Consider the following 3,302-nt stretch of genomic DNA (forward strand, 5'->3'; position numbering starts at 1 on the left):
CCCCCCATAGATTATACTGTCATTGTTTTTCTCAGACATGTTTTATTTTTTATAATCACATATTTTAACTAACACATTGAATTCATAGCCCTCAACTGAGAAAAATATGAATCTGAGACAGTACAGATTTTGATCTCTAAGTCATTATTTTCATTTGCTATAAAACAGTAAAAAATTGACTTCATTCTTTTCAGACTTTTGAATTATACTAAAAAATACAATATTCTTTGTTACCTTAAGCTTTTGGCAATTCTCACCAATCTGTAGGCAATATTGAATACTGAATCCCAGGAAAATTTCAACTTGAGCTACTCTGCTTCATTGTCAAGTGATTGCCTATTAGGAGAAAAATCTTCCAGACGTTGGCATGTGAATTTAAATGAAACCTCCTGATGGTTGTTGCAACTTAGAAGCAACACCTGCTGCCCTTTTAAAATAATTTGCATCCTTTCTTGGGTTTCTGTGGGTCCTGTTCAATGAGCCAGAGACAGATGCTTCTGTTAGCCCCAAAGCTCCTTTTCCATTGCCGCATTTGATTCTCCCCTTGAAGTAAGACCAAACATGATTCTTGTGTTGGGGTTAAGGTTTGAAAAATTTATCAGTGAATTTAGAGTGAATACTCTGGACCGGCAAACTCACCAGATAGGACTGTGTCTTAGAATCATAAGTCCTGCTCTTTCACTTCAGCAATTTTCTCTCTCTAAGATCAAATCATCCTCTCTGATAAAATGAGATGTTCACATGATTTATAAACAATCCAGTGCTGAGCAAATCATAAGCTTGATCACAGATAATCATTTTGTCTGGGCAGTGGGGAATGCTTATTTAAAACAGAATCTGAATTAAAACTGTCCTGGTTTTGAGTCTTCCAGCTGATCTTGAATAAAATACCTTGCCAACTAAAGTCAATTATTTTCAGAGCACCTGGGTGGTTTAGCTGGTTAAGTGTACGGCTCTTGATTTTGGCTCAGGCCACGATCTCACATTTCGTGAGATCGAGCCCCCGCTGGGTTTTGTGCTGGCAGTGTGGAGCCTGCTTGGGATTCTCCCTCACCCACTCTCTCTACCTCTCCCCCACTCATGAGCACGCTATCTCTCAAAATAAATAAATAAACTTAAAAAAATAAAATGAAATCAATTATTTTCATGTTCAGAATGTGGATACCTCCATTATATCACATATAAGGGTAAATATAAAAAGAATAACGCTTGGCACACTGGAAAATCTTATTAGTAATCACATTATTAATTACTTTAATAAAAGTTCTGTCTCCAATCTTATTAAAGCTTAAAACACTATATTAGAATTTATTATAAAAATTTTAATTTACTTACATATTCTTAATTCACGAACTTAATTTCAAAGGAAATTGAGACAGGTATCTTAACTGACCTCAACAGATGCTGCTTTCACCATAGGAACACTTTCAATCAGTATACAGGAGAGGTGGTTTTTATGTTTGTTATTGTTCCTGTTTGTTTCGTACAGAGCAATCGGAGAAGAGCTCATTTCCTGAATATTAGATGCGCCTTGTTAAAATTCTGTTTGCAAATCTTTGACAGCATTAAAGGTCATTAGTGTTACTAATTGTAAGACATCACAGGAATGGACATGATCAGGAGAATAAATGAATGAGGAATGATGCTTCGATTCAGCTTTTAAAAAAATGGAAGAGCATAGGAGATGTTCGCTTTGCTTTAGTTAGCAGAAACACACACACAAGCACACACACACACATTCACACATATATTTAGCTCTATATGTACGGTGTTTATTAAGAGACAAAATATGTTGTAAAGAAATGGACTCTTCAGCAGACAAGAGTATGACATCAAAAGATGTCTCTCGTGGTGTGTGATGTATTAAATGTGCAATTCGGTTTGGGGAAGTACTGAACTCATTCAGCACATACACTCAGGAAATACTAGGAAGAAATTATATTGTTATATTTTCTGACCTACATAATAAGCCCCAACATATTCTCGCTCACTGTGACAAAACTTCTGAAGTCTTGGGTCAGTTAGAGAGTTATCAAATTTACCAGCAAGGTTGCATGGTGAAATGAGGCTCCTCAAGAGAAATGCAATAATAATTATGACAGTTAAGTGTAAATCATACTTTATTTTTATGAATTTAGTGGCTATTATTTCATGAAAAATGAAATGATTTTGCTAATTTCTCTCTTAAAGCAGAAGAATTAATATGTATTATACAGCTACCATGTGCATTTAGCATAGGCATTTTCTTTTAATCTTCCAAATACACAGGTATTGCTAAATGGTGCTAACTAAATGAGTTGCTCAAGATCAAATAATGAGAAATTCATAGAATCATGGCTTATATATTTATTCATTTCTCTAGTTTGATTGCCATGTAATTGACAAATAAAATTGTATATATTTAAAGTATACAATGTGATGATTTGGTATATGTATTCATTGTTAAATGATTACAGAAATCAAGTTAATGAACATGTCCATTGACTCACATAGATCTATTTCTCCCCCACTTTGATGAGAATATTTAAGACTTACTCTTTTAGAAAATTTCAGGTATAAAACACAGTATTACTAAATTTAATTATCATGATGTATTACATCCTCAGAACTTATTCATCCTATAACTGAAAGTTATGACCTTTGACCAACATGTCCCCATTTCCCCTCCCCCTAAACCCCTGGCAATAACAATTCTTTTTTTGATGAGTTTGTTTGTTTTTGTGAGCTTATTTAGGCTATTTCTGTATCTTAGTTATTGTGACTAATGCTTCAATGAACATTAATGTGCATATATCTATGCAATATATTTATCCAGAAGGGGGATTGCTGGATTCTTGGTTGTTCTATTTTTAATTTCTCAAGGAATACTGTTTTCTATCATGGCTGTCCAATTTACATTCCCACCAATAATGAGCAATAATTCCCTTTTCTCAACATCCTCACCAACATTTGTTATCTATTGTTTTGGTAATAGCCATCCTAAGAAGTAAGAGGTAGTTTGACTTGCAATTCCCTGATGATTATTGATGTTTAGCACCTTTTCATGTACCTGTTAGCTATTAGTATATCTTCTTGAGAGAAAAGACTATTCATACAATTTCCTGATGTTTAAATGGGATTATTATTATTATTATTATTTGCTATTGAGTTGTATGTGTTCCTTATATTTTAGACATTAACTCCTTATGGTTTATAAATATTTTCCTTATTGATTTTTGGCCTGGATGAAATATATAGTTGAAGTAGGGTATGGAAGTCTCCTACCACTGTTCGAATTGCTCTCTATTTCCTCTTCATTTCTG

Source organism: Lynx canadensis, chromosome D1, assembly GCF_007474595.2.
Source record: "Lynx canadensis isolate LIC74 chromosome D1, mLynCan4.pri.v2, whole genome shotgun sequence".
Classification (NCBI taxonomy): Eukaryota; Metazoa; Chordata; class Mammalia; order Carnivora; family Felidae; genus Lynx; species Lynx canadensis.